At 60.4% G+C, this 11,761-nt stretch overlaps 1 non-coding gene and 2 pseudogenes across 1 annotated transcript; all 3 read right to left on the bottom strand.

Annotated features, from left to right (window-relative positions):
• On the bottom strand, window positions 1–4,251 carry LOC145276343 (large subunit ribosomal RNA; annotated as a pseudogene; the record flags this gene model as incomplete).
• A 605-nt stretch (window positions 4,252–4,856) lies between these two features.
• LOC145276340 (5.8S ribosomal RNA) lies at window positions 4,857–5,014 on the bottom strand. Its single transcript, XR_013867939.1, has one exon. It is a non-coding gene; the product is annotated as a 5.8S ribosomal RNA (ribosomal RNA).
• Window positions 5,015–5,412: 398 nt separating this feature from the next.
• Window positions 5,413–7,783, bottom strand: LOC145276341 (small subunit ribosomal RNA; annotated as a pseudogene).
• Between the last annotated feature and the right edge of the window lie 3,978 nt (window positions 7,784–11,761).

Raw genomic sequence — 11,761 nt, 5'->3', positions numbered from 1 at the left:
CGTTGATCCGTTCATGCGCGTCACTAATTAGATGACGAGGCATTTGGCTACCTTAAGAGAGTCATAGTTACTCCCGCCGTTTACCCGCGCTTGGTTGAATTTCTTCACTTTGACATTCAGAGCACTGGGCAGAAATCACATCGTGTCTGTACGGGTCGACCGGCCACACGATGCTTTGTTTTAATTAGACAGTCGGATTCCCCCGGTCCGTACCAGTTCCGAGTTGACCGTTCGCTGCCGGACGAACGCCCCCACGCCGAGAGAGACGCTGAGCAACGGGCGAAGAGGGACGGACGCTGCCGCGAAGCAGCACCCGCCTTCACCCGAAGAGGGGCTGGAAGCCGTGGCGCTCCACGAAGACCCGGGCGAGGAGCCGTTTTGCTCGCCACCCGACGCGCCGGTAGCGACGAGGCGGTACCGCAGGCGGACGAGTCCCGTGGCGACGACGCAACCTTGAACCGGCCGCGACGAGGAGTTAGAAGGACGGAGAAGAGAGGGAGCATCGCGCGGACAGCGCAGGAGCGGAGGACGCCGCGTCGGAGGTGCCGACGAAGACCGCACCGGCAAAGCGACGACGACACGTCCGCAAGGCAGCCTCACCCCTTTTCGAGGAGGACGGAGACGTTGCGACGAACGGATTGGAGCCGCCCGCCGCCACCCCGACCCCGGAGCGAAGCACCCCGCAGAAAAGCCGCTTGAACCGCCGCCGCCAGAAAGACGACCCCCGCCGACGGTCCCCCGCCGTTTTTGGTCGACGCCACACTCCTGCCGCCCGACGGCGGACTCCCACCCGTATCGCTCTCCGACCCGCAACACACGCTCGCTTGACCGCGACCGCTTGACCGGAACACGCCGCCGCACAACGGACCGCCGCGGCCCCTATGCCTTCGCCGCAAAGCGCGAACGGAGCGAACGCTACAGCCCCGTACCGGTTCCTCGCTTCGCGCGGGCACGGCCCGACCGACCCGGTCCTCGGAGCCAATCCTTCTTCCGAAGGTACGGATCCATTTTGCCGACTTCCCTTACCTACATTGATGCCATCGACGAGAGGCTGTACACCTTGGAGACCTGCTGCGGATGGTGGGTACGGACCGACTCGAGAGCTGCGAAAACCGGACCCGGATTTTCCAGGGCCGCCGAAAGCGCACCGGACGCCGCCCGAGCCGCGGCGCTCTACAGGTACCTTTTCCGTATCTCCGGACGAGCCGATTCCACGGACATGGTCCTTTACGAAGAAGAGAGAACTCTTCCCGGGGCTCCCGGCGACGTCTCCGGGCTCGCTTGCGTCACCGCGGTTTCGCCCGGGAAGCGACGGGCGCCGCCGACATCGCTGCCGACAGCGTCGCCACCCCCGGGCCCTCTCCGAGTCCGGGTTCGGGAATATTAACCCGATTCCCTTTCGACGGGAGGCCGGCCGCTTTTTTTTTGTTTGGGCTTTTGATTCGATTCGATTCGATTCGCTTTCCTTTCACCTTTCATAACGGATCCGGCGCCTTTCGGGAAGACTTTCGCCCGCGTCTTAGGACCGACTGACCCGTGCTCGACCGCCGTTGGCACGGAACCCTTCTCCACTTCGGTCTTCGAAGGTCTCGTTCGAATATTTGCTACTACCACCGAGATCTGCACCCGCGGTCGGCTCCACCCGGGCTCGCGCCCTAGGCTTCCGTGCTCGCCGCGGCGCCCTCCTACTCGTCGCGGCATCGTTTCGGCGCGAAAGTTCATCGCTCCTCGCCGCGACGGTCCGGCATCGGTCCGTCGCTCCAGCGCCATCCATTTTCGGGGCCGGTCGATTCGGCAGGTGAGTTGTTACACACTCCTTAGCGGATTCCGACTTCCGTGGCCACCGTCCTGCTGTCTATATCGACCGACACCCTTTCGGGGATCTCATGGGCGTCGCGTTAGGCACCTTAGCCGGACGTTTGGTTCATCCCACAGCGCCAGTTCTGCTTACCAAAAGTGGCCCACTTGGCACTCGCATTCGAGGTGACCAACCGCCCAGCGAAGCGTGCTGGCGGCGGCGGCCGGATGGGTCGGCTCCGTCGTTCGGGAGAGTCGGCCCGTTCCACCCGTTCCGAGTTCGAGAGTAGGTCGAGGCCGTGAACGGCCCCGGGGCCTCCAATCGTTCGCTTTACCGGATGGAATTGCGACGATCGAGCGCCAGCTATCCTGAGGGAAACTTCGGAGGGAACCAGCTACTAGACGGCTCGATTGGTCTTTCGCCCCTACACCCGGTTCCGACGATCGATTTGCACGTCAGAGGCGCTTCGGACTTCCACCAGAGTTTCCTCTGGCTTCATCCCGACCGGGCGTGGATCGCCATCTTTCGGGTCCCTGGTCGCTCGCTACGCCAGAGTCGGCCGAGTCGTACTCGGAAAAAGGGGAAACCGACCCGGGGGTGATGCGCCCGCGCGCAGCGCCTAAACTCGACGACAAAATAGGACTAGTTCAAGCCGCGGGATCTCACCGATGGGCGGAAGGAGGATATGGAAGCTGGCGCCCGGCAATTCCCCTTTTTGGATGATGCGCCGGTCCCCTCTCGGGGAGGAGGGAAAAACAACCGCACGTCAGCCACGAGCCTTCCCTCTCCTATCTCTCTCGGGAAGAGAGAAAAAAGGAAAAGTTGCGGGCACCGCAGCAGCGACGGCGGAAGGCCGAAAACGCCGCGCCGGCGGGATCGGGCACGGCTCGGAGGCGGGTGAGGCGAGGAGAAGACGACGGCACGAGACCGACGACACCCCCCGACGACCCCCGGACGACTTTGCCACGACACCTCTCCCGATCGACGCCCTCCTACACGCTCTCTCGCTTTCGCTTCGCCTTCGGGGTTAGTCAGAGGTGGCCCCTACGACTCGCGAACGGCCAGGACTCCTCGGTCCGTGTTTCAAGACGGGTCGGGTGGGTTGCCGATGCACGTCGCTGACCCGGGGTGGCGGGCGGCTCGAGTAAAAAAGCGTCGCCGAGCGACCTCTCCGGAAACGGAAACGGGCGCGGGCGGGGTTGCCCCCGACAAGAACCCGAAACGTCGGCGAGGTGCGTGACGGCGAGGCCGCGCCAGTCCTATCCCGCCTCTCATCGCGCACGCGCCCGAGACGGTGGGGCGCCTAAGGAGCGACACACAGAGTGCGTCGCCCGCACGCGACTTCCGGCGGGATCAAAACGGACCGGCTCGCCACGTGTAACGGATCGTGTCAGATTTCCTCCGTTCCCGGCAGAAAGGGGCAGTTACGTTCGCGGGCCCGACGGCCGGTGGCCCCCGACTTCACAAGGTGGGAAGACGGGGGTTTTCAGGGTGATGAAACGCCTGCCGCCTACGGAAAAAAACCCGCGTGTTCGACCTGCACGCCGGGAACGGGTCGCGACGACGGACCGGAGGGGAAGTGCGTCCGGTGCCGGCCGCGCGGAGGTCGCGCCGAAGCGCCCGCGCCATGATTACGCCGAGCGATGATGAAGGGGACGGGTGCAGCGGAGTCGCGCGCGGAGGGAGCAGGAGGAAAGAAGAAGCGGCGGCGACGGATGCGGCGGGTTAGGGCCCGGCGGCAGCAGCGATCGAGAGGACGAGTCCCCTCCGTCGCAGCCAACCGACGCAGCCACCTACCGACGCCGCGGTCGTCACCACGTTTCCCTTCCCGCTATCCACGCGGCCCGTCTCCTTCGTCGGCGACGCGGGCACAAAAGCTGGAACCGCGGGGAACGAGTCCCCCGCGGACACGACGAACGACGACCTGTGCCGCGACGGCCTCTCTTTCAAGAACACACATCGAGTTTGGGCTCGAGCCTAGGCAGCACCGGACTGAGTCCCCCCGCGATCGCGGTGAGCGGTCCCACCCGTTTACCCCTGGGCGGTTTCACGTTCTCTTGAACTCTCTCTCCAAAGTTCTTTTCAACTTTCCCTCACGGTACTTGTCGACTATCGGACTCGTCCCGGTATTTAGCCTTGGATGGAGCTTACCACCCGATTTGGGCTGCGTTCCCAAGCAACCCGACTCTCGGATCGAAGGCCGTCGCTCGCCGTCCGCACCGAATGGGCCTGGCACCCGCCGCGGGCGGCCCCGATCGAGGGAACTCCGAACTATGCGAGACGAAAACGAACGGCTGCCTTCGACCCATGCGCCACACGTCCCGAAGCCTTTAACTTGCGACGGGATTCGGCGTTGGGCTTCTCCCGGTTCACTCGCCGTTACTAAGGGAATCCCGGTTGGTTTCTTTTCCTCCGCTTAGCGATATGCTTAAGTTCAGCGGGTCGTCTCGTCCGAGCCGAGGGCGGCGGTTTTTAGTAGAGTGTGGTGTTTGGAGGAGAGGAATCTCGATCGGTACCCTCCGTGTGACGACGGCTGGCCGATATAGCGCCCGTCCGACCGAAAATGAAGAAGCCAACAATTAAAAAAAAGCGTGGGTCCTCCCCATCCGACGTTGCGTTGCCTACGACGCGGCCACCTTTTTACGGTGCGACGGCCGTGCTCGTCGCGCTGCTCGAGGCGTCGCTGAGAGACACCTTCATGAGGCAGAGAGCGAGACGAGCAGGCGGCGCTTACGTCGGCAGTCGGTTAGGTCGGTACTTTTTTTTTGGTCTCCCTTCGGCTGCTTTCGGACAGACTCCTCCTGCTCCTCCTCCACAGTGTTTCTTCACGCGGTCGAAAAGGGAAAAGACTCCGCGGTCTGCCAGCGGGAGACGAAGGAGGAGGCCGGAGAGGGTTTTAAAAAAAAAAAAGACATTGAAAGGAGTCAATTCTTTTTTTATTTTTCTTCCCCCTCGTCACTCGCTCCTGCGACGTCCCGGTTACCACCGTGCCGAGGACCGGGCGGGCACGGGGACGGCAAGATGTCGTTTCGTTAACGGAGAAAGACATGTAACGTTCCGCCTCTCGACCGGACGTGGCCCCGAGACAAGGGATCTCGGGGCCGCAATGTGCGTTCGAGGTGTCGATGTTCACTGAGTCCTGCAATTCGCATCAGTTATCGCGGCTGGCCGCGCTCTTCATCGACGGACGAGCCGAGTGATCCCCCGTCCAGGGTTCAGCACTTGGTTTTTTTATATTAGTTTTTGTTTATATAGATTTAGTAGTGTGCGAGGAGGTCTGTGCGAGGAGGCGTGACGGCATTGCAATGTCGCGAGTAGTTTGTTTTTTTAGCTAGCGGCGGTGGCACAGCGGCTGCAAAAAAACAAAAAAAACGATAAAGCGGCGACAAGGCAAAGAAGAAGCGGCCATCACTTGCGGTGGGCGAAAAAACAAACAGGTGGTAAGACGCGGAAGCAAGCAAGAAGAGCTGGGGCTTTAAAAACCTCCGCGTCACCACAAATCTATCTCTCGCTCCGCCTTTTATAGGTTTGTTTGCGCGCATTCGAGGCGTTGACGCCGACAGACAGAGGAGGTAGGCCGGAAAACAACAAACCAGTCTCGAACGGGAAAACGGTAATGATCCTTCCGCAGGTTCACCTACGGAAACCTTGTTACGACTTTTACTTCCTCTAAACGATCGGGTTCGGTCGTCTTCTCCAGGCATCGAACGCCGAGGCGTAGATGCACGAGTGTCGTGACGGACACGTCGCGCACTGCCCGGCGGCGTCGTCGGCCAGATCCGAGGACCTCACCGGACCGTTCGATCGGTAGTAGCGACGGGCGGTGTGTACAAAGGGCAGGGACGTGATCGACGCGGGCTGTTGACCCGCGCCTACCGGGAATTCCTCGTTCACGGGGTTGGTTACAGGCCCCGATCCCTATCACGGGAGGTGGTTCAGAGGTTTCCCAACCCTCTCGGGCCGGGGCGAAGTCCCCGCTGATACCTCCAGTGTAGCGCGCGTGCGGCCCCGGACATCTAAGGGCATCACAGACCTGTTATCGCTCCGCCTCGTGTGGCTTTCTGCCACCCGTCCCTCTAAGAAGTGCGTGAGAAAACCGACCCGGACCCGAGCGCCACGGAGGACGCCGAGCCCGCCGTAAAAATCACTGACATCGGCGCACTAGTTAGCAGGCCGGAGTCTCGTTCGTTATCGGAATCAACCAGACGGATCGCTCCACCAACTAAGAACGGCCATGCACCACCACCCACCGAATCGAGAAAGAGCTATCGATCTGTCAATCCTACCGGTGTCCGGACCGGGTGAGTTTTCCCGTGTTGAGTCAAATTAAGCCGCAGGCTCCACTCCTGGTGGTGCCCTTCCGTCAATTCCTTTAAGTTTCAGCTTTGCAACCATACTCCCCCCGGAACCGAACTCTGGTTTCCCGCAGGCTACCCGCCGGGTCATGGAAGCGAACGCCGGCGGATCGCCGGTCGGCATCGTTTACGGTCGGAACTACGACGGTATCTGATCGTCTTCGAACCTCCGACTTTCGCTCTTGATCGAGGAAAACGTGCTTGCCACACGCCATCGCTGCAGTTCGTCTTGCGACGATCCAAGAATTTCACCTCTAACGTCGCAATACGAGTGGCCCCGACCGCTCCCTTCGATCATTGCCTCGCCGTAGACGGAGACCGACAGACGTAGACGAGGCCCTCTTCCATCATTCCATGCTTATCGTATGCAAGCTTGAACAGCCCGCTCTGAGCACTCTAATTTTTTCAAAGTGAACGTACCGGCCGCCGCGGACACTCGGTTAAGAGCACCCTTGGAGGAGAAACCGCCGACCGCAACACGCGCGCAGACAAGACACGAAGCAGGGACTCGGAGCGGACCGGGGGGTTCAAAAAAAAAGAGGAACGCGCGGAAAGGGAGAGGGAGAGAAGCGCGGGGGTCAGAGTGCGGGGATGCGAATGAACGCACCCAAACACACACACGTAGCACCCCCCCGTTAGACTACTCCCGGAACCGAACCGACGACCACTTGTTTTTTTTTTCCCGGATCCCGATCACGACCTCCTCGTCCACCTCGCCGGCAGGACCGCGTGGCGGGTATGCTAGCGGTTGACACCGGCGGAAAGGGCCGGGAATGCGAACGGACGACCAAAGTCAACGACGGACGATGGCGCCGCCGCCCCGGGGCCGCTTGCGCGACCACGAACCCGAGTTCGGACTACGAGCTTTTTAACCGCAACAACTTTAATATACGCTACCGGAGCTGGAATTACCGCGGCTGCTGGCACCAGACTTGCCCTCCGGTTGGTCCTCGTTAACGGATTTGAAGTGTACTCATTCCGATCGCGGGGCCTCGACAGAGTCCCGCGTCGTTATTTTTCGTCACTACCTCCCCGTGCCGGGAGTGGGTAATTTGCGCGCCTGCTGCCTTCCTTGGATGTGGTAGCCGTTTCGCATGCTCCCTCTCCGGAATCGAACCCCGATTCCCCGTTACCCGTAGTAACCACGGTAGGCACTTAACCGACCGTCGACAGTTGATAGGGCGGACCCTCGAGAGACCCGTCGCCGGGCGTGAAAGCTCGTGCGATCGACCAGTGAGTTATCCAGAGTCACCAAAGCGGAGCGCGCCGCCCTATGAGCCCCGCCACCGAACGGACCCGCGAGCGGGAACGCCGACGACGGGAGGACGGAATGACGCGCATCGGTCTCAGTCTAATATGTAGCGCCGCGACCCGGAACGGCCGACGCGGGTGCCAGCGCGCGAGGCGTGGCGACGACGGCGCGCCGACCGATCGCGGCCTGTGTCACATGTATTAGCTCTAGAATTGCCACAGTTATCCATCGCCTCCGAGGAGGAATACGGTCCCGAGGATTAGGTCCGGTTCCTGAGCCATTCGCGGTTTCGCCCGTTCTAATGCGTGGCGTGAACTTACACTTGCATGGCTTAAGCTTTGAGACAAGCATATGACTACTGGCAGGATCAACCAGGTATCGTTGGAATTTGGGACTTTGTTTCGACAGAACGACAGACCGACCGACCGACCGACCGACATAAGACAGACAACTACAACGACGGGCACGTGTTTATTTATTTTTCGAGGGGGTTCGCCGTCAGAAGAAGCGCGCTGCCCGCGCTGATGGCCTCTTTTTTGTTTCTCCCCTGACTTGGACCGAGACCGAGACTCAAAGAACGAAAGCGACCAACGTCGACAACAACAACGACAACGGCACCCTTGACAGCGATACATACGACAAACGACAAGCAGCACGACGGCAGTGCACACGGACATCGAGGGTCAAGGTGCAGACTGAACTCGCCGAGGTCGTCGTCATCGTGGTCGCCATCGATTCCGTCTCGTCGTCGTCGTCGTCAACGTCCACGTCACAGCCGGCCGAGAAGAGAGAACAGACGACAGCGTCGACAACAACAACATCGACAACGGCACCCTTGACAGCGATACATACGACAAACGACAAACAGCACGACGGCAGTGCACACGGACATCGGAGGTCAAGGTGCAGACTGGAATCGTCGAGGTCGTCGTCATCGTGGTCGCCATCGATGCCGTCTCGTCGTCGTCGTCGTCGTCTTCGTCGTCGTCGTCGTCATCAACGTACCAACCGACCGAGACGAGAGAGCAAGCAACAACGTCGACAACAACAACGACAACGGCACCCTTGACAGCGATACATACGACAAACGACAAACAGCACGACGGCAGTGCACACGGACATCGGAGGTCAAGGTGCAGACTGAACTCGTCGAGGTCGTCGTCATCGTGGTCGCCATCGATGCCGTCTCGTCGTCGTCGTCGTCTCCGTCGTCGTCGTCGTCGTCGCCAACGTCAACGTCAACATCACAGCCGTCATCGGGGAGGAGCTGGACCAGGGCAGCGGCGGCGTAAATTTTCCCGTCACCTTCGTCGTCGCCTTCGTCGACCGACCGACCGACCGGCGTCGTGTTCGTGCTCGGAAAACCGAGGAGAGACAACGTGCACATGGCGCGTTCTCGCAAGCGGCTCCTCGGTCCGATTTTTTTGGGCGGCTTTTTCGAGCTTTTTTTTTTTTTTCTCACCCTTTCGTCCGTGCGACGGCGAACGTTAGGGGAAAAAAAAAAAAAAAAAAAAAACGACAACAACGCGGCGGACCGGGCGAACAACATCGTCGACACACACGACATTGACGACCGGTCCCCCTTTTCACAATCGCATCGAGATAAAAACGAACGAGTCCGATTCGAGCACCGAGTCGCGAGCGGGAGGACTGTCGGTGCAAGTATCGATCACTGACGTGAGCGCTTCGCCGGACAGAGGATGGCTCATCCGGCAGCCGTGCAAATCGACGGTATGGGAAGAACGAACAAGAAGAGCAACGACTTGATCGGCGGCTTGGGAACTGCGGACGGTGAAAACGGGTTAATCGACTGCGACCACGACTGCTCGATCGATCTTCTTTGGCGCTAACAAAGGTGGAGGTGGCGCAAGAAGGGACTAGCGCTATCACCGTCCACGTATCAGAAGATGCGGCGGCAGACGTCGACGCTTATGCGTTGTCGGACGAGAAGTCGCTGCAGCACGTGTACCGCGAGCGGGACGTCCAAGGTTTTGCCAGACGGAAAGAAATCGGGTGTCAGCGAACGTTCACACGGCTGTGAGATCGGACGCTGACAGGAGTAGGAGGCGGCAGGCAGGCGGCGGTTACGGCGGCGGCGCCTGCTGCTGCTCATCCTCCTGTTTGCTGCGGCGACTTCCAGGACGGGAGAGCATCGAACAACGTACGTATGGTTACAAGGGGATCAGGATCTACATAGTGCATCCCCCGCGGCTATTTTTGTTTGTTTGTTCGCTCGTTCGTTAATTCGTTCGTTCGTTCGTTCGTTCGTTACAATGTACGTTTTTCCGTTCGACGGCGGCAGAGAGCGGCGGCGTTTCTCCCTAATCCGGAGGATTTATCGGTCGCACAGCGATGGGTCGTTCGGCCGATCATCGAAAGATTCGCAGGTAGTGGTTGAATGGCAGAACGGCAGCAACAACAGCGGCGGCTGAGAGCGGCGAACGCTGAGGCGGAAGCAGAAGCTGCAGCAAACGTATCGGCTAAACATGGTGGACATAGATATGGCTGACGACGCGGGTACCACGACGACTATGGAACCAGGAAAAGGAGCCGTTAGTTGTTCCAACATATCGTTCGACACGTCGAGCAGCCCTAGGTCCACGGAGAAGCACACACACGTACCACGTATTATAACCTAACGACGATGAGCGGGCGCACGGTTGGCAGGAACGAAGGCGGCGGATCAAAACAAGTTGGAGCGCGGCGACAGCGATAACGGTGACAGCCCTAGGCGGCGGAGATGCCACTTTCTGACGCCTTTGCGACAAGCCCGTAGAGACGTTCCGGACCACCACGAGGCAAAGAGTCGCTGCTCCGACGAACCGACACACCAAAGTGTGCTTCCTACCGAACATGTTTTATAAAACTTTCAAACTGGAAAACCCCAGAAATGGTGTTGGTATTTGTCCAGACCCACCTCCGACACCTGAAAATGGTGGTCAAAAAAAACGTCGATTATACGAAGCGACATTTCTGGTCGGCGATTTTCCAGTTTTACGCCTACTGCCACATGGGGATGTCGGTAGGCGTCGCAAAGTGCCTTCTCGTAGGCTAGGCACACCAGGACTTTGTCATTTTTTTCCCCCTCGACATTCCTGGTCCGGTCTATTCCGATTTTACACCTACCGCCATGTGGGGGTGGCAGTAGGCGTCGAAAAGTGCCTTCTCGACCGCTAGCGACACCACTACTTGAGGCCTACTGGAGGGCCCGCACACCTGAAAGGGGGCCGCGGAGTCGACCCCGGGGGCCTCCGCTTCTCGCCGCCGCTCACTTGGACGCCTTCCGCAACCTGTGGTCCCGCTCGGGGCCGCCGGGAGCCTCGCCGACCTGACCGGTGTCGGTAGGCGTCTGGAAGCGCCCGGCCGACCTGGACGAGGTCCCCCTGGCCCCCGGGGGACACCCCTTAGTTGGATGGGGGTGCTGTCCCGGGCACACATGCAACCCGCGGCCGCCTACCGACAGCCCCCTTCGCTCGATCGCTACTCCTTTCCAACATATGTCGGAGAAGCCGGGCGGTTGTGAAACCCCAGAAATGGTGTTGGTATTCGTCCAGACCCACCTCCGACACCTGAAAATGGTGGTCAAAAAAAACGTCGATTATACGAAGCGACATTTCTGGTCGGCGATTTTCCAGTTTTGCGCCTACCGCCATGTGGGGGTGGCAGTAGGCGTCGAAAAGTGCCTTCTCGACCGCTAGCGACACCACTACTTTATCGAGCTCTGGAGGCCCGCACACCGACCCGGGGGCCGCGGAGTCGACCCCGGGGGCCTCCTGGCGTCGCCGCCGCTCACTTGGACGCCTTCCGCAACCTGTGGTCCCGCTCGGGGCCGCCGGGAGCCTCGCCGACCTGACCGGTGTCGGTAGGCGTCTGGAAGCGCCCGGCCGACCTGGACGAGGTCCCCCTGGCCCCCGGGGGACACCCCTTAGTTGGATGGGGGTGCTGTCCCGGGCACACATGCAACCCGCGGCCGCCTACCGACAGCCCCCTTCGCTCGATCGCTACTCCTTTCCAACATATGTCGGAGAAGCCGGGCGGTTGTGAAACCCCAGAAATGGTGTTGGTATTCGTCCAGACCCACCTCCGACACCTGAAAATGGTGGTCAAAAAAAACGTCGATTATACGAAGCGACATTTCTGGTCGGCGATTTTCCAGTTTTGCGCCTACCGCCATGTGGGGGTGGCAGTAGGCGTCGAAAAGTGCCTTCTCGACCGCTAGCGACACCACTACTTTATCGAGCTCTGGAGGCCCGCACACCGACCCGGGGGCCGCGGAGTCGACCCCGGGGGCCTCCTGGCGTCGCCGCCGCTCACTTGGACGCCTTCCGCAACCTGTGGTCCCGCTCGGGGCCGCCG

This window comes from Euprymna scolopes, unplaced genomic scaffold (assembly GCF_053919585.1).
Source record: "Euprymna scolopes isolate OS-2025 unplaced genomic scaffold, ASM5391958v1 sca852, whole genome shotgun sequence".
In the NCBI taxonomy this organism is placed as follows: Eukaryota; Metazoa; Mollusca; class Cephalopoda; order Sepiida; family Sepiolidae; genus Euprymna; species Euprymna scolopes.
This window is presented reverse-complemented; position numbering and strand designations above follow the sequence as displayed.